Source organism: Pipistrellus kuhlii, unplaced genomic scaffold, assembly GCF_014108245.1.
Source record: "Pipistrellus kuhlii isolate mPipKuh1 unplaced genomic scaffold, mPipKuh1.p scaffold_m20_p_18, whole genome shotgun sequence".
NCBI classification, from domain to species: domain Eukaryota; kingdom Metazoa; phylum Chordata; class Mammalia; order Chiroptera; family Vespertilionidae; genus Pipistrellus; species Pipistrellus kuhlii.
Window position 1 is genome coordinate 3,097,479 of NW_023425493.1, and position 18,959 is coordinate 3,116,437.

The following is an 18,959-nucleotide window of genomic DNA, read 5'->3' on the forward strand; positions in this document are numbered from 1 at the left end:
GTTTCTCAAGAAATTGATGCAAAATGACCCCGTTTTAATTTTTTTCAATTGCCGTTTACATTCATTATTATTTTGTTTATTAATTTCAGGCACCCAGCATAATGGTTGGACACTCATGTACTTGATAAAGTGTTCTCCCTGGTACTCCGGGTACACAGTCACCAGAGTCATTGCAATGTTACTGACTATATTCCCTGTGCTGTACTTTACATCCCTGTGACTCTAACTACCAATCTGTCCTTCTTAATCCCTCCACCTTTTCCACCCAGTCCCCAAGCCCCTCTGCCCGCTGGCAACCATCATCTGGTCTCTGCATCTATGAGCTTGTTTCAATTTTGTTCTCTAGATTCCACATATAAATAAAATCATGAGGTATTCATCTTTCTCCGACTGACTTATTCACTTAGCATAATACCCTCTAGGTCCATCCATGCTGTTGCAAGCGGTAAGATTTCGTTCTTTTTTCTGACTCATCATATGCAGTATATGTACCGCCATGATTGTATCTCCTCATCTGTTGATGGACACTTGCGTTGCTTCCATATGTTGGTTGTTGTAAACTAGAGGCCCGATGCACGAATGGGCCTTCCTTCCCCTGGCCGCTGGCACTGCCTTCGCTCCGGCCCAGAGCCGCCTTTCTGCCTTCCTACGCGGCCTAGGTCGAGAACATTAAAAAGAAAACTAGAGTGTTAAACCTAAACCCAGCTTTTAATCCCGGGGTCACTGTGTGCTCGCTGTGAGAACATGAGGGACTGCCTTCATTTTGAGCCAAAGACAGGAGTCCGCCCAGAGCAGAGAATGCACGGGGCAAGATGAAGTTCCTGAGACAGAACACGGGACGAGCGGCCGCACAGCCTCTGGGACAGAGGGCCGTCCCGCACACCACCCTCCCCGGGGCAGTCCCGCGGCCGGGGGGCTCGCTCCCCGAAAGGACATCTGAGCGGCGCCCCTGGTTTCTTCCCGAACTGAGAATGATGGACGGGGTGGGCAGCACCTCAGGTACCGGGTTCTGTCTACTCTCTCCAGGCAACTCTGCAAAGTTCGTTTTGTTGTTGTTGTTGTTGTTTAAATGTATTTTTATTGACTTCAGAGAGGAAGAGAGAGGGAGAGAGAGCTAGAAACATCAGTGATGAGAGAGAATCATTGGTCGGCTGCCTCCTGCACGCCTCCTAATTGGGGATCGAGCCCACAACCTGGGCACGTGCCCTTGACCAGAATCGAACCTGGGACCCTTCAGTCTGCAGTCCAGCGCTCTATCCACTGAGCCAAACCAGCTAGGGCGCAAAGTTCGTTTTAGCTGCTCAAAGGCCAGGGCTGACGATTTTCTTCACCATGAAATTTTAAAGCTCAAATAATAACCTCAGATTTCCCTAAACCCAGAAGTATCGTAAAGACCGAGAGCGAGGGGATTGCAAAGATGGCGCCCGTGCTGTGCCAGGGAGGTCCGGGACCCAGGAGCCCTCCCAGAACTTCAGGCGAAGCTGGCCAGAGTCCCCACCTGCAAGATGGGCCCCAGCAGCTGGAGCCCAGGGTCCCCCAGCCAAGGGACCAGGAACACACAAGGTGGAGGAGATGAAGTGAGGGGCAGTTACTAGAGAGATCTGGCCCACGTATGGATCATGGTAACCAGGGAGGAGCAGGGAGCAGGCTCACTCATAAGACAGCACCAGTGAACTTCCCGAAGAGGCGAGGAAGGATGTGGGATGAGAAGCATTCAGCCAGGAGGTGGAAAAAGGGGGCGGGAGGGGGGGTGCTATGTAAATGGGGATCGCCAGGCCCGGTGACCCATCGGGAGAGACAGACAGCCAGGGAGGATCTTCCTTGCTCATCTCCCAAAGTCCAGACGTGACAGGATCACCCATAAGGCGGTGAGTCACTGCCGTTAGTCACGCGTACTCCGGCCCCACCAGCGTCTTATCTAACAGGAATTAGGAATCAGCGAGGCAGCCGGCAGCCGGCTACAAAGAAAATGCAGCCTCTCCTCACAAGGCACTTATGTAACCAACCCTTGAGCCAGGAAAACACTAAACAGCAACACTTAGCAGAACAGCAGGTGACTAATGTTTAACCTGGTTACTGAGTCTGTGGGACGTATCACCTGGGATGGAACCGTGGAGTCAATGATTTCTGCTTTGTGGAGGCATGTGGGGGGTGGGGGGGTTGATGGGGAGGGTAAGGTCACATCCAACCCGCATGCTGGGCCCTGAAGCCCACGCCGAGGGACGGAACCCGGGCACCTCAGCGAAGGGACAGCAGCCTCCCGGGCAGGGCAGGCCAGGGGAGGCTTCTCTGTGGGCCTCTGGTGCGTGTGGGAGGAGTGGACAGGCGAGCCCTAGGCTTCTGTTGGAAAGCATAACTGGTGGAGACTGGGATGTTGTCAGCAGCTCTGGACCAGCCAGGAACTCCCCGCGGCCAGCAGCTGGCACCCCCACCCTGTACACACACACACACACACCAGCTCAGCACAGGCTGCCTCCTCCAGCAGCATCAGCCGCGTCCCAGCGGGCTCAGCCGGCACCTACAGGTGTCGCAAGCGAGGGAGGGATGAGGCAGCTCCACTTTATTCTTCAGAAATAGTTTGCCCAGAGCAGACCCTGTATGCTAAGGCTACCTGGATTCCTCCTTTGAAAAAAGCAAGACTGGTGGGAATTCAAACACTCAATGGTATTAATTTTGAATTAAGAATTTAAAGATAGGGTAAGTGGGGCCGTGAAACATGTATTTTCTAACTGTACTTGCCCACTAGGATAGTTGCTGTTTGATCTTCCCAACCAATAGGTTTCAAATGCGGGAAATTCATGAAATGCCTTTTGTGGAGAATTACGTGGAGAAGAGTGATCATAGGCCAGCGAGTAATTCAATTTTTTCATATAGATTTTTTTCCAATTTTTTAAGTATACTTATATTGATTTCAGAAAGGAGGGGAGAGAAACAGAAACATCAGTGATGAGAGAGAATCATTGATCGTCTGCCTCCTGCACATCCCCAGACACGTGCCCTGACCCGAATTGAACCCTGCCCTCCTGATTCATAGGTTGATGCTCAACCACTGAGCCACGCCGAGGATGAGTAATTCAATTCTGACTTCTGATTTCTGATAAGGGATGGAATCTGTCTACCTCAGTCAATTAGTCTCACTAGCACTGCACCTGCCCCAGCCACCGTACAGGACATGTGAACAGCACTATGTCCCAGAAGGCAGGGCTACATACAGGCTGGAGTTCAAAGTCTTTCACCCTGCACTTGCTTGCCTGTAGGTTGGGAGAGAGATGGAGTCAACATTGTGGGAAACAGATGCCTCACAGAAAGGACCACTGTCCACTCCTGACAGAGCCGGTGCCTGAAAATGCCCGGCAACCCTGAGAGCTGGCGGAACAAAGGTTCCCTCCTAAATGGGCATCTTGTTTTACAAGATCCTTTGAACTTGCATTTCCAGCCCTCATTTGTTGTCGTTTACTTTTTATTTCATAATCATACACTGAGCTCTGCGATCCAGCTGGACCGGGAGGCGGGGAGGACAACATGGAGCCCAGGGAGCTGCAGCCAGAGCACGAAGGTGGCCGGACGTCCGAAGCAGATGGGGGAGGGGAGCTCTCAGAGCGACAGAAGGAATGGTCGGTGGTGAAGATAAAACCCAAGTCAGACGGACGAGAGGCGTCCACAGTGAGCATCGTGGTCTGCTGCTGGTCTTGCCCTCCCTGGGCCCCCGCTCCATGGCTGGCTCCCCCTCCATGCCGCTGCTCACCTGGCGAAGACCACACTCCTGCCACCCGCCCTCTTGGGCTTGGGGGTGCAGAGAAAAACTGGGGACCCTTGTGCTGGGCCCTGCATTGCCATGGACAGATGTGCTTCAGGATGAAATTCTTGTCATCAAATTTCTCCCCGTAGACGGACTTGCCTCCTGTGCCATCGTGGGGGTGAGGTCACCAGCTGGCACCTGAAAGCGGGGACCTCTGTAACCAGATCCTTCCTCCCCAGGGCTGAGGGCGGAGGGCGTTCTGCTGGCTCTGGGACTTTGTCTGCAGACAGCCCGCGGGCTCGCATGGGCAGCCATGTGGAAGGACACGGTGGGTTCCCCTTGGCTGGGCACGGCCGGCCCCAGGCGGTGGCGTCTGCTGGGCCCCCAGAGGCCTGGCTCCGGTCTGGAGGCTCAGCGTGACCCAGCCCTTCCTCAGGCAGCTCTGCCCGCAGGCTCCTGGTCTGCCTCCCCACCAGCCCCTGCTCTGCCCAAGACCTGCCTCCACTCAGCACAGGCCCTAAGCAAACTGCGTTCACAAAGGAATGAGTTCAAAGACCTGCCCATCCTCAAGGCCAAGTTCAAACTTTAGATTATTTACAAATCCTTTCCTGACCAGCACGGCCTGAAGGTACGAAGGCTCAATACAGACTCATTACCGTCCTGCCCTCACAGAGCCCAGAGCCCGGGGGCTGCTCAATGCTGAGACGTAACTGTTTTGTACAGACAAACGCATGGATGCAGAGAACAGAATGATGGTCGTCGGTGGGAGGAGGGGCTGGGGGAGGAGTGGAAAAGGTGAAAGGGATTGAGTACCAGTTGCCAGTTAGGAAAACAGTCACAGGAGGTAATGCACAGCACAGGGAATACAGTTAATGTCGTAAAAACTATGTCTGATGCCAGATGGGAACGGATTTCTCCGGGTGATCCCTCCATTCGTAAGTTACATAAATATCTAATCACTTGTCGTACTCCTGAAACTAGTACAATATTGCACGTCAGCTGCAATTGAAAAAGAAAAAAAAAAGTCACCCTGCTGTTATGGTTATACATGTGTACTGAGCGCCCACGAGGCTCCAAGCACCAGCTGAGGGACCCTTTGTGTTCTCATTGGGCCCCAATGGCCTATTTTATAAGGAAAAGAAAACAAAGACTCTGGAAAGTTCCTAGTAAGTTGGTTTCCATGGCTATTTGGATAAGCAACAGAACCTGGGTTCACACCCACCTGAGTCGGGGCTCCCCCTGCCCCTCCCCAGCCTCCCAGCGTGAGGAAGAGGATGTAGGAACCTTGGGCTTTAGGAAGGGAGGAGGAAGGCATCCCGGGTGAAAGGAGCGGTGCAGGTGAGTCTAGGAGTGGAGCCGGAGAACAGGTTTAGTGGCAAGGACAGCGGTGAGCCTGTCAGTGCCTCAGACACAGTCCTGTCCTTCCAGGGAGTTCGGTGTCCGTGAGGCTCTGAGCCTGAGAAGCTGGTGGTCTCAGACCACGAGCAGCCCTCCCTCGCTGTCACTGAAAAGCTAGCAGGTCCCCTGGCTGGTGTGGCTCAGTGGGTAAAGCCTTGGCCGGCAGACTGAAGGGTCCAGGGTTCGATTCTGGTCAAGGGCATATGCCTGGTTGTGGGCTCGATCCCCAGTTAGAGGGAGTGCAGGAGGCAGCCGGTGAGTGATTCTCTCTCATCGTGGATGTTTCTCTCTCTCCCTCTCCCTTCCTCTGAATTAATAAATATATATATTAAAAAGAAAAGAAAAGCTAGCAGGTGCCCTTTCCTGTTTATCAAAGCTCCTTGCCACTGCCAGGTTCCTTCCTTCCTTCCTTCCTTCATTTCTTCCTTCCTTCCTTCTATCTTTCCTTCCTTCCTTCCCAGGGTCCTTCCCTCCCGGACCACGCCCCTCACAAAGCCTGTGAAGATCATCAGAGCACACTGAGGTGTGCTGCACAAAGCGCCTTCTCCCATCCAGTCCTGGAACACTAGGAAGCAGTGCCATTGTGCCTGCTGGACTGTGGGAATGGAGACAGAGAGGAAGAATCGTCCGCTCAGGAGCGCAGGCTCCCAGTCCCAGCACCCAGACCCTTAATCCTGCAGCCACGACTCCAGCCAGGTGGAGAGGAGAGGTCTGAGCAGTCCCTCCTGAAGGACCTGCCGAGATGTAAGAAAAAGGCGTCTAGCTCTAACCTGCTACTCTCATCCAATTCCTATGCAACAAATGCGAAAACCGTTTAACCAAGATGCAACATAGAGACGCCCATTCCCAGACTTGGGACCACAGATGACCCGAGAGAGATCCGGATTCTTCAGCCTCCTCTCCTTTGGGGCAACCCATGAAAACACCCTGATTCTATCCTGCAGTTCCTTCCATTCACCCAAACATCTCAGCCTCTCCTGTGCCGGGGTCCTAGAGCTGGGAGGGCAGCTCAACGGACAAGGTCCCTGCGCCCCTGAAGCTGGCCGCCTGGCAGAGGTGGCATCTGGGAAGGACACAAGGTGGTCTCTGAGGGTGGCTACTCAGGAGGGATACGGTGACGGAGTGGAGAGGGGCCCTGGGAACTGGCATTGTCATTCATACCTGAGTGACGAGGAGGAGCCAGCCTTCACAGGACCCATCTACCTGGTGGGCTGGGAAGAACAGAGGTGGCTGGGAAGTCACCTTATCCCAGACGTAGTAAGCAAACAGCAGCTCCATGAGATTAACTGATGGGACAAGGTCTCCGACTAGCCACCAGCCTGTTCCTCCCGCTCGTCCCCAGAGCCGGTGGATACGCCATTAGGAATGTGTTGTGGAATCTAATGAACAAACTAAACTGATGAACAGAATAGATGCAGAGACACAGAAGCATGAAACAGACGGACGAATCACAGAAGGCAGGCAGGGATGGGGGTGGGAAGAGATGAACCAAAGACCTTGTATGCATATCTGCATCACCCATGGACACAGACAATGGTGCGGTGGAGGCTTGGGGCAGGGGGGGCAGGACGGAGGGGCCAGTGGTGGTGGTAGTGGGGGGAGCAAGTGTGATACTTTCAACAATAAAGATAATTTTCTAAAAAAAGAAATTAAACACATTTGTGTTTCTGCTCAAACACACATTTGTCATTTTACTTCAGTCCAGCCTTCAGCAGAAGACACAAGCCTGTGATAGACCCATGGTCGGCAAACTGCGGCTCTGTTTTGAAGAAGTGGCTTTAGAAGAAATTTAAATTTAAAAAACCTGACTCTCAAAAGGAATCTCCATCATTATGCTGTTGATGTTTGGCTCTGCTGACTAATGAGTTTGCAGACCTCTATCAGATAGACGCTGATAAAGGCTCCCGCTGACTAAGGGCTTGTCTGCTGGCCCGTCAGCCGCAGCTCATCAGCCAGGTGACTGGGATTCCCCCCACTCCCTCCCCTGGACGAGAGGCAGCTGTCTGTGGACATGAGACAGCGTTACTAGCTGTTTCCTAGTTTATGGTGCAAAGAAAGTGCAGAAGGATCCGAGATAAGGCCCATGTACTTAGTCATAACACACAGACTCAAAGTCCCGGAGCTGTTCACTTCGGGAAGGAGCACGTGACTCAGGTGGCTGGGCCCTGGGACCCGGTGAGGAGGGAGGGCGTGCCTGCAGCCTCCGGGGACAGGGTCCGGGAGGACTGCATCCTCCGGAGCCAGCCCGAACCGATTCCCCTCCGCGGGGGACCCTTCGACCAGACCGAAGCCTCACTCCGGTCCCTGACCCTCTGCTTAGGAAAGACGCTCCCACACCTGCACGCCCACGAGAATCCCCCGGGTGAGTCTTCACACAACCAAGATTGTTCAGACCCACCCCAAACCCAAAGGGATAGGGATCCCGAAGGCTGCAGCCCGGAGATCTCCCTCAACATTCAGCCGAGAAACCACTGGGTCCCCACGACTCTGCGTAACGGACTGGAAAGGAGAGCGGGGCCTCTGTTCTCCAGGTGCCTTGGGCTGTGCCCCTAAGAAAACCTCCACCCCCAGCCTGCCCAGCGGAAGGCGCCGTGGATCTCCCCGTGGCCTGTGAGGTCTGCTGTCCCCTCCACGCACACAGACCTCCACGCCGCTGGGGAAAGCTGCTCTAGTGGAGTGCGGAGGTCTGGTGGGCGGCCACGGGGAGGGTGACAGCGGACCTCACAGGCCACGGGGAGATCCTCACTTCACCTTCCCCTGGGCAAGCTTGGGGGTTAGAGGTTTTAAAGACCAGCTGGCCAGCCCCTTGGGAAGCCGCCTCCGGGCAAATGCTGAGCATCTCAGGCAGAGAATCCAGGAGAAGAGTCCTCACACCCCCTCACACACACGCCCACCACCAGCCCTCCACACCCTCTCACACAGCCCCACCACCCCGGGCCTGGCCCCGGCGCCTTCCCCACCAGCCTCTCTCCTGTCCTGGACGGCCAGCTGCCGCTTAGAAAGGGAAAAGGGAAAGAAAGGCGACCAAAACCGGTTTGGCTTAGTGGATAGAGCGTCGGCCTGCAGACTGAAAGGTCCCAGGTTCGATTCCGGTCAAGGGCATGTGCCTTGGTTGCGGGCACATCCCCATTGTGGGTAGGGGGTGTGCAGGAGGCAGCTGATCGATGTTTCTCTCTCATCAATGTTTCTAACTCTCCCTCTCCCTCCCTCTCTGTAAAAATCGATAAAATATATTTGGAAAAGAAACGAAAAGAGAGACGGTGGCTCGGCCCGGCGGCCAGCCCCGTCGGGACGCCGTGCCCGTCCTTACCTGGGCCTGGGAGGAAGCGCCTGCGGCTGGCCCGCTGGGAATCCCTCTGCTGCAGAGCTGCTGCCGCGGAGCTCGCTGGACTTTGGACGGAGATTGATTTAAAAGCTGATGTATTTAACAGGGACACATGGTCTGAGTTCAAGTGACCTCTGTCCTGCTCCCTGCCAGCTGGCTGGGCGCTGAGCCGGGCAAACCCAACGCACTGACCCATCGGCCTGCCTACCCATGCGTGCGGGATGCCACGGCGTGTCAGCCCCTCCCAGGCAAGAGGGGGGCAGAGAGGAGGGAAAGGACAGCCCAGGAGGGGTGCCTCTGCCTTCCCCGGGTCCTGGTCCCATCCAACGAGCACCCACACCCAGGAGCCCCCGCTGTCTCCCATCCCAAGGTCAGGGCGGAGGGCCACTTGAGCCCCATCATCCACTGAGGTCTTTTTGGGGCGCAGGAGCCTGGGCAGCCACCCCCGGGGGAGGCCAGGAGGCCGGGAGCCCAGGCAATGCAGCAAAGCCCCTCTCTGCCCATCCTTTCTCCCAGCACTGGGGTTCCCTCTCTCGCTCCCTGGAGTTGAGCAGTAAATGGCTGCTATCGCCCAGGCTCTCTTCCCCTGTTACACACTCTCTCCCGCCTGAGTGCTGCTCCTCTCCCGCTCCCTCTCCCTCTCTCACCTGAGAGCTGCTCTCCTCCACGGCCTCCCCGTCACACTCAGCGCCTCGCAGACAAGCCCGGCCAGGCGGTGGGAGGCCTCTCTGTGAGCAGCTCTCAGCCCCAGGCCCCGACGGCCCAGCAGCTGATTCCGATCAGCAGCACCCACACAGGCCACCCCGCTCCCGGCTCCTCTCCGACCTGGATCCTCAGCCCACACTGAAATCAGGGCGAGAGACGGCTCCAGGCAGCCAGGCGAAGCGAGCCACAGCCTCCCCTCCACCCACACTGCGAAGGCCCTGGTCTTCGCTGGGCCCGGGCTGCCCCCGACCCAGGCATGGCCAAGCCCCAGGTGAATAAATGCTCACAAATGACGGCCATGTGAGCAGCTAACTCAGTCAGGTCAGGTCGTCCCCACCTTGACCCTATGCCCCCCGAGCTCCGTAAGCCTTCCGAAGCCAAGGGGAGAGCAGGAAATCTGGGCTTAAAATCAGGACACCTGGGTTCAAATCCTGACACTACCACTTCCCAGGTGTTCGATCTAAAGTAACTTATCAGCACGGGCCCCGACCAGGGACCAAACCTGAAACCTGGGTGTGTGCTCTGACCGGGGATGGAACCTGCAACCTTTCCTGTACGGAACGACGCTCCAACCACTGAGCCACCCCAGCCAGCACTAGAGATTTCTTTCTTCTACTGAGTCAAAGCATCTCACCCTTCCACCCACAGGCCCTCACGGCTCCCTCGGAGCTGCCCTCACTCACTCTTTATACATCGCAGCCTTGAAATGCTGGAAGCCTGGACATTCGCCATAAACCTCACTCCTCAACGTGGTCTGCCTGTGCCATGAATTCAGGACCTCTCACCCTGGACCCTGGCCCATCTGTCAATGTCCCTCTTAAAATCAAGGGCCTAGCCCTAACCGGTTTGGCTCAGTGGCTAGAGCATCAGCCTGCAGACTCAAGGGTCCTGGGTTTGATTCCAGTCAAGGGCATGTATTGTACTTTGGTTGCAGGCACACCCCAATGAGGAGTGTGCAGGAGGCAGCTGATCAATGTTTCTCTCTCATCGATGTTTCTAACTCTCTATCCCTCTCCTTTCCTCTCTGTAAAAAATCAATTAAAAAAAATTTTTTTTAAATCAAGAACCTATCCCTGGCTGGTGTAGCCCAGTGGTTGGAGTCTTGGCCCTTGCACTAAAGGATCTCAGGTTTGATTCGGGTCAAGGGCATGTGCAGGAGGCAACCAATCGATGTATCTCTCTCACATCAATGTTGCGCGCTCTCTCTCTCTCTCTCTCTCTCTCTCTCTCTCTCTCTCTCTTTCTCCCTCCTCCCCCTCTCTCTAAAAACCAATGGAAAAAATATCCTTGGTGAGGAGTAACAGCGAAAAGCAAGGACCTGAAGGGGAACCTTTAAAGTGAGGTCACTGTTCTACAGCGTGAGTGTGGTGGTGGCTATGCAATTTCTACAATTATTGACTTTCACCAAACTGTACCCCTAAAACAGGTGGATTATATCACATGCAAATAGTACCATAATTTTAAAATTAAGGAGCATAAGTGAGTAATATTCATTCTTGAAATTTCTGAAATAAAAAAAAGTTGTATGACTCACACACACACAAAGAAAGACAGCCCTGCACTGGCCGGTCTGGCTCAGTGGACAGAGCATACACTGAACTGTTTCCCACAGGACTGGTTCCGGCCCTTCCTTCCCCCGGACGCAGCTGTTCGAGGCTGTCAGCTCTGCCCGGCCTCTGTTCCTGGTCTCATCTCCTGCTCCACAGTGACCCTGTGAAGAAAATTTCTTCCACGTCAGCTATCTGTTTTTAAAAAGTGGTTTTCTACATTTCACCCAGTTTTTCTACGAGCTTTGTAGAGGGCGGGTGTTCAGATGATCTAGTCTGTCATGTCTGAGGAAATGGTCCCACCATTTCGCAGTCACTTTGCCTCTCAAAGCTCCAGCTTTTTCTTCTGTAAAATACAGGTCATACTAATGACCACATAGTGTTTTTTTGTTTTGTTTTTTAAGTTTTAAATACATTTTTATTGATTTCAGAGAAGAAGGGAGAGGGAGAGGGAGACAGAAACATCAATGATGACAGGGAATCATTGATTGGCTGCCTCTTGCACGTCTCCCGCTGGGGATCAAGCCCGAAACCCGGGCATGTGCCCTTGACCGGAATCGAACCCAGGACCCTTCAGGCCGACACTCTATCCATTGAGCCAAACCAGCTAGGGCCTCATAGTGTTTCTTGAAGCCTTAAGGAAGGAGGCGTGTGTACATTCCCAGAACCAGGAAAGTGCCCAGTACATAATCGCGCTGTTAATGTTTCTGTAAGAACAAGCCCTCTTAATTTATGGGCACACCTGGTACGGGGAGGCTGTGGAAGTAAACGGGCTGCAGGTGCACACTGGGCACCTTCGGGCTCAGGGTATGTGGTGGCATTCTTGCCCACTCACCACAGTATTTTGTGCAAACGGTCAGAAACAGAAAACTGGAAAGACTTCTCAGCGCGCCCCAGTGTTTTCCCGCCGTGTCCCGCAGAGAAGTTAGTCACAGTTGTATAATTCACTAGGGTAAACAGCTGTGTCTGTCCACGGCGGAGTGACCGGCCTCAGGCCAGGCTCGCTGCCCAGGCTCTGCCCAGACTACCAAAGGTTGAGGGGATCGATACTCCAGCATACTTTTAGAAACTATCAAACATCATTGAGGGCAACTAAAGAAACCTTAAACAAATGGAGGTTATACCATGTCCATGGATTGACGCTTCAGCACTGTAAAGATGTCAGTTCTCTCCAAATTGATTTATAGATCAATGTATTTATTTATTTATTTATTTATTTATTTATTTTTAAACACATCTATTTGTTGTTCCATTTATATATGCATTCATTGGTTGATTCTTTTTTTTATTATTATTATTGATTTTTTTTTAAAGAGAGGAAGGGAGAGAGATAGAGAGCCAGAAACGTCGATGAGAGAGAAACATCGACCACCTGCCTCTTGCACACCTCCTACTGGGGATGTGCCCTCAACCAACGTACATGCCCTTGACCGGAATCGAACCTGGGACCTTTCAGTCCACAGGCCGATGCTCTATCCACTGAGCCAAACTGGTTTCGGCAGATCAATGTATTTACAATACATTGTTTGGTTATTTGGCCTTTGGTTGATCTGGAGTAACTAGTTCTGAAAAATAAGAAGAAGGAATGAGTTGCTCTACTGGGTAACAAGACAGTAGAGTGGCAGTAATTGCTACAGTCTGGGATGGACAGAAAGCAGACAAATGGACCAATGGAATATTCTAGAGAGCTTCAACACAGACCCATTCATTCAGATAAAACAGTTGATTCATGACAAAGAACAGAGGGAAGAGTGGTGTGTGTTTTCTTTTTTCAATAATTTGCTCTGATATATTCCTCTTGGGCTGTTTTATTTTATCCATATCATATGTATGAGATTCATCCAATTTGCTATGTGCAGTTGTTTATTTTCATTCTGGGGTTCCATTTATAAAGGGGGGGGAAGTAGGTTAAATTACCAGTTATAAGTACCTAAAAGATAAATCATAAGTAATTATATGAAAAAAATAATAATTAGAAGACAAATAATACTAATAAATAATACAGTAATTAATACATAATAATACAAGAATGAACTGTGTTGCCGTAGCCGGTTTGGCTCAGTGGATGGAGCGTCAGCCTATGGACTGGAGGGTCCCGGGTTCAAGTCCGGGCAAGGGGTGTTGCAGGCTCAATTCCAGTAGAGGATGTGCGGGAGGCAGCCGATCCATGATTCCCTCTCATCATTGATGTTTCTCTCTCTCTTTCCCTCTCCCTTCTTCTCTGAAATCAACAAAAATTACATATTTTTTTTAAAAAAAGAACTGTGTTTCGTGTACTCACAACTGTAAACCTACTTGTGCCCACCCATTACTGTCCGAATGTCAGGCAGCACTCGGGGGGATGCCTGCCGAGGTGGGATCACTGGCCTGACTTCCGGGATGCTGCGAGGTTCTAGCTCTTGAGCCAAGCGGTGGTCACACAGGTGCTTGTGGTTAACTCTGAGCTGTGTGTTTGGGTTCCATGCCCTGAAGGTATATGATGCCAGACCTTAATGAGGTTCAGCGCCGAGGCCCGTTAACAGTCATGCTATGTGCATAGCACCCGGGGTGCGCAGCAGCTCTCAGGCTGCCCGTGACCTGCCTCTGGCCTCAGCCGCCTCCGCCCTGCCCGGCGTGCCCGCGGTCAGAAGGGGTCCAGGGCTCGGCATGGCGTACCTCGGCACTCCTGGCAGGAACCTTTCCTCTACCGCAGTGCTTTTAATGTGATGACATTTCCCATCTTAACTATTTCTGTACACCAGGCGGCGGTCCCATGCACCCTTGCACCCAGTCCCATGCACCCAGCACCACATCCGTCCCCAGAACCGTCTCATCTCCCGGACCCAGAACTCCACACCCACTGAGCAGCCGCTGCTCATGGTCCGCCCTCCAGGCCCTGCCGACCGCCGTCCTCTCCGCCTGTGGGTCTGACTGCTCCCCTCAGGAGGGCGGAGCCGAGCAGTATCTGTCCTTCTGTGGCTGCTCATTTCATTTAGCAAGGCCTTCAAGGCTCACCCGTGTTGTGGCACATATCAGACTTCCTTCTTTCTTTCTTTTTTAAAAAAATATATTTTATTGATTTTTTTACAGAGAGGAAGAGAGAGGGATAGAGAATTAGAAACATCGATGAGAGAGAATCATCGATCAGCTGCCTCTTGCACACCCCCTACTGGGGATGTGCCTGCAACCAAGGTACATGCCCTTGACCGGAATCGAACCCAGGACCCTTCAGTCCGCAGACTGACGCTCTATCTACTGAGTCAAACCGGTTTCGGCCTTCCTCCCTTCTTAAGGCAGAATAATATCCCCTTGTATGTGTACCACACATTCTACTTATCCATTCATCTGGCAGTAAAGGATTACTTCCACCTTCTGGCTACTGTGGACAATGCTGCTGTGAACATGCGTGTACAACTATCTGTTTGAGTCTCTGCCATCCATTGTTCGGGGTGTATATCCGGAAGTGCAATTGCTGATCCCAGGGTAATTTTATATTTAATTTTTTAGGAACTGCCATGCTGGTTTTCACAGTAGCTGCACCATTTTAGGTTCCTATCCGCCCACAATGCACCGGGTTCCAGTTTCTCCACATCTTCACCAACACTTACTCTTTTCTGCGGCGTCTTTTTAAATAATAGTCATCCTGACGGGTATCAGGTGACATCTGATGGCTTTCCGCCGCATTTTCCTACAAATGAGTAAGGTGGAGCGTCCTGTCATGTGCTTATTCACCTTTTGTATGCCTTCTTCGGAGAAATGTCTATTCACGTCTGCTGCCCATTTTTTAACCAGGCAGTTCCTTTTTTGTTGTGGAGTGGTACCTCCTCTGAAAGATACAGAGAGATACAGTGACGTGGCCAGAGGCACTGGGGTTCATGGCAGAGCGTGGCTTACATTCCGCTCCCTCCGTCTGCCTGGCTCCGTACAGGCTCCCCGCCTCCACCTCCACTTTTGAGATCCATCTCTGACAGCCCCGATGTCCCTCCAGCTTCAGATCTGATCATGGCAGCATCACCTCGCTTTTCAGCAGCTCGTTCACTAACTCCGAGTGGCACTTTAGGCTCCAGGGGTTTCCTGTCCCTGTCCTGAGTCTCCCCTTTCACTCACCCACCGCCTGCAGGAGCCGGCTGTGCAGCCTGCAGCCGCCGGAGAATGTATGGGGCCGGGGCCACAGGCAGACCTGAGGTCCCTGGCTCACAGCTGTGCCGGGGAGGGGACGGGCAAAGCTGCTCTCCTCTGTAGCATAGCTTCACACACTGTGGCCCCACATGACTGCTGATCCAGTCTCTTTCACCAACCAGGTAGCAGGTCAGCAGAGGCCTGAGAACCCCTGGAGAGCAGTGAATCATTAACACTGCAAGCTGGCTGCAAAGGATACCTCCGCTGTTGTCCCCTCCCTCTCCCTCTTTCCAGCTGAGGTGTCAGAATGCACAAGCCTTTTCCACCAGAAGGAGAGCTGAGGAGCAGGCCGCACCAGGTTCCTGTGGGCACCAGTCCAGGATTAGTCTCCATTGCCTCTTTCTGAGAAACTCAGTGGTCCTTGGGACATTCCCCCCCACCCCACCCCCACCAGCCCCTTTTCCCAATGACATTCAATATTGTTTTATACTAGAGGCACGGTGCACAAATTCGTGCACCGGTGGTGACCCTTGGCCTGGCCTGCAATATTGGGCCAAAACTGGCTCTCCAATATTCCCCAAAGGGTCCAGATTGTGAGAGGGCACAGGCCAGGCTGAGGGACCCCACCAAGTGTACAATCAGGACAGGGAGGGATGCAGGGGGTTGGCCAGCCAGGGAGGGACTGCGGGAGGACTCCAGGGCCTGTCTGGCCCATATTGCCCAGTCCGGATACCAGAGCATCTGCCCCCTGGTGGTCAGTGCATGTCATAGCAAGCAGTTGAGAGGCCTTAGCATATCATTAGCATATTATGCTTTGATTGGTTGAACGGCCGACCAGTGGACCAGACACTTAGTATTATATATTAGGCTTCTATTAATAGGATTAGCTTCAGGGGAATAGCATAGTGATGATTTATAAAGTTACTCCCCCCGTAACTCCAGTACCCCCTGGTCCATACATAGTTATTGCACTATCATTGACTAGATTCCCTATTCTGTACTTTGTACCCCGTGACTGTTTTATAACTACCGATTTGTAGGTCTTAATCCCTTCAGCTTTTTCACGCAATCCCCCTCCCATTTGGCAACCATCAGTTTGTTCTCTGTATCTAGAAGTTTGAACCCTGTCTTAAAGGGTCAACTTCTCGGGGCCCCCGAGGGACAAGCTTGGGGACAAGAGAACAAAGTGCCAGGGACCTGTAGGCCGCACCTCAGCCCGACTCCACCCCTCACAGAGAGACTGGGGACCATTCCATCCACGGCCAGGCTGGGGCCACGGCCTGCGAGAGAGAACCAAGCCTAGTGGTTCGAACCTGAGTCATGATCTGCAAGACGGCCTGCCTCCGAGTGTCCCCTCCCTCAGAGTGGTCCCGTGACCCCTGGCATTCTTGTTGTTAATCCTCCCCTGAGGGTATTTTTCCATTGATGCTTAGAGAGAGTGGAAGGGATGGGGAGAGACTGACACATCCACATGAGAGAGATGCATTGACTAGTTGCCTCCCGCACGGGCCCGGGGATCGAGGTGACTGGAATGAACCCTTGCCCAGAATCAAACCCGGGACCGTCAGTCCTCGGGGCCAATGCTGATTCTGTGACTGACAGGCACCTCTCACTGGCACCAGAGAGGTCTTACCGGGCAGCCCCTGAGTCCGTGGGAGAGGGCTATTTCCAACCCTGATTTCTGTCTTCTCATATAATGAATTTATACGCGAGACCGTGACTGTGTGGTGAAAAGCTGATTTGTTAAAGCGATTAAAGCATTCCCCTTTACTGGAAAAGCAAAGCAAGCAACTCATGTGAGGAGCGGGTAGGGTGGGGGTCCAGGCGTCACACACCCACCTGCCCACAGGCCTCCCAGTCCCTCTGCTGGCTGTTTGGTGCAGATTCATCCTCAAGGCCCTTCTCCCTGGCCATGGCCTTCCCAGCATTCACCAGCAGCTCCTGGCGTGCCTCGAGGCTGCAGGCTGCTCCGCTCAGGGAGTGACTGCCGGGTTTTTCTCCACCTTCCCACTCCCCTCTCTGCATTCTCTCCTCAGGGAGGTTTCTAACCATTTGCTCCGTGTCCTGGGCTGGGGAAGACAATAGCTTGTTAGTTACAGGCTGGCTGCAGATTGCCCACACTGTGTGGCCTTGTTTTAACTTTCCTGCCTCAGTTTCCCCAGTCCGCCTGCCCTGGGATTCTGTAACACATCCATCCACTGAACCAAGCCAGCCGGGCGCCCTGACAGGCTTGTTCAGAGAGCAAGCTACCCATGCGCCCCTGCCTTCCCCCCTGCTCTATGGCAGGAGGGCGGAGGGCAGAGGGTGGAGGGAGGGGGGAGATGCTTGCTCTCAGCATCCACTGGAGAAGGTGCATGTTCCTCTCGGAAGCCCGGTCAGGATGAGGCTGGGGCCATAGAGCTGCCTTCAAGTGGGATCCGGCTACGCCCCCACCCCCCAGCGGTAGGAGTGCCTGCAACCCGGCCCTGGTCAGCAGCTCCTTTGCTAAACATTCTCTTCCTTCCCCAGGTCACACTGAAAACGCCTGGGAAACGGCTGTCTGTCTGCGGAGGCAGGGAAGGTGCGCTGAGCCTCAGGGCCGGGGAAGCCGGAGCGAGCGGGGGTGGCTGCGGGGGAGTAGGCGGCTCCAGAGGGGCATCAGGAATCAGATGACGATTCTCTCCAGAAAGAACACAGCTTGGACGTCACAGACAGAGGCATCAGCCCACTTCCAAAAGCAGAGAGGCATCTCCTGGAACGTGGATCACCATATGTTGGACTTAATGCTGCTCTCCGCGGCCGAGAGCAAACTGTCCTTCCCGACGACGCGGCTCCCATGTGGCACAGGCTGGCTCACCGCGGCAGTGGCCCCGGTTTTAACAGCGAACGTATCTTACCGAAGTTCTGTACGCTTACCGCTGAATACAGGGGATCTGAACTGTGAAACCTGGACCAGAACACGCGGGGGGTGGCGGGGCTTGTTCGGGGTGGTCTGCGCCCCGTTTTCTCGGCCTGTCCTGTAGCCTAGCAGCCAGGGGTGCCTCAGCCCGGCCACCAGAGAGGAAACATGGTGACCTCCTGGATCGAATTTCCCAGCCTGCCTTTCGGTGTTCTTTCCCAGTTTGCTCCAGACCGCGTTTTCTGTATTCCTTCATTCTAGGCAACACTACTGCTTCTGCGGGCTCTTCAGTCGCCTGCGCCTGGCCTAGGCATTCAGTGGTTGTTAAGCAAGATGTGTGCACAACATTAAACTGTAAGAATAAAATAAAATTGAAAAAAAGAAAGAAAGAAAACGCCCCAGAGGGCACAGTGTTAAGTCTCTGATTCAAAGAACCAGGCCTCCACCCCCTGGTTTTCGTCTCTACCAGCGGTGAGGCCCCTGGAGGCCGGGCGTGCGGGGAGGACAGGCCCACCTCCCAGGGCCCACGCGGTCAGAAAGCCTTGCAGGGGGAACAGTGAAGTCAATGAACCAGGAGGTCACGGCTCGGTTCCCGGTCAGGGCACAGACCCAGGTTGCAGGCTCGATCCCCAGTGTGGGGTGTGCGGGAGGCAGCGGATCAATGGTTCTCTCTCATCAGTGATGTTTCTCTCTCTCTCTCTCTCTCTCCCTCGCCCTCTCCCTTCCTCTCTGAAATCGATAAAAATACATTAAGAAGAAAAGATGCTGAGCGTGAGGCCTGTAGCAGGTGCACTTGAGACGCAGCCCGTCCTCCTCAGCCGTCCTACAGGGGCCCTGGCTTCACGCTGTGGTTTTGCTGGAATGAAACATGAAAACAGTCAGGCTCCGGCAGGCGGGGACTCCTGGCGCCGTGTGGGGAGACGGGACAGGATGGGGCGGGGTGGGGGTGAGGGTGGGGGTTGGGGGGCACAGAGGGCAGGAGCATGGGCGGCTCCTTTGGCCAAGGATGGAGCCCTCAGGGGCAGCAGGGGCAGCAGGGGCGTGGCTGCGGCAGCGGAGGCAGGAGCAGCGGAGGAGGATGAGGGGCCTGTGCCTGTGACTGTGCGGGAGGCAGAGTGGCCGTGGGGAGGGGAGAGGGCCCTGTCCTGTGTGAGCTCACAGCGCAGCGAGGCCTGGGGCGTGTGAGGGGCAGCCGCCCAGAGGACAGACGGAGCCACCCCTGAAGCATTTCTGCCATCAGGCGGTGCATCCTGGAGACGCTCAGGTTAC

The 18,959-nt window shown here is 53.9% G+C and overlaps 1 protein-coding gene and 1 pseudogene across 3 annotated transcripts in view; one reads left to right on the forward strand and one right to left on the reverse strand.

Annotated features, from left to right (window-relative positions):
* The window catches only part of PDZK1 (PDZ domain containing 1), a 41,794-nt gene that overhangs the window by 19,086 nt on the left and 3,749 nt on the right, over positions 1 to 18,959 (reverse strand). Inside the window, exon 2 of one of the 3 annotated variants that reach the window (XM_045582958.1) lies at positions 4,383 to 4,387. The gene's annotated coding sequence lies outside the window, so the exon portion shown is untranslated. Of the gene's footprint in view, positions 1 to 4,382; positions 4,388 to 8,447; positions 8,650 to 16,250; positions 16,271 to 18,959 lie in introns of those variants that run through there. The other 2 variants (XM_045582959.1, XM_036443065.2) reach the window with 2 other exon arrangements.
* LOC118721659 lies at positions 3,523 to 18,041 on the forward strand (annotated as a pseudogene).